The following is a 209-nucleotide window of genomic DNA, read 5'->3' as shown; positions in this document are numbered from 1 at the left end:
GCTGAGACAACCAATAATTATAGAATAAAGAAATAGTGGTGGCTATTTGCATGCTAAATGTACCTCAAATCGTGTATTATTATATACTTCTTCTTTTTTCTAAATTTCTTTTTATTCAAAATATATGTTAGATCATGAATATGTGAGTTAGTATTAGGAACAACAATTTGATCGAATTAATTTAATTACAACACGATACTCTTGACACC

Source organism: Citrus clementina, unplaced genomic scaffold (assembly GCF_000493195.1).
Source record: "Citrus clementina cultivar Clemenules unplaced genomic scaffold, Citrus_clementina_v1.0 scaffold_3, whole genome shotgun sequence".
Taxonomy (NCBI): Eukaryota; Viridiplantae; Streptophyta; class Magnoliopsida; order Sapindales; family Rutaceae; genus Citrus; species Citrus x clementina.
This window is presented reverse-complemented; position numbering follows the sequence as displayed.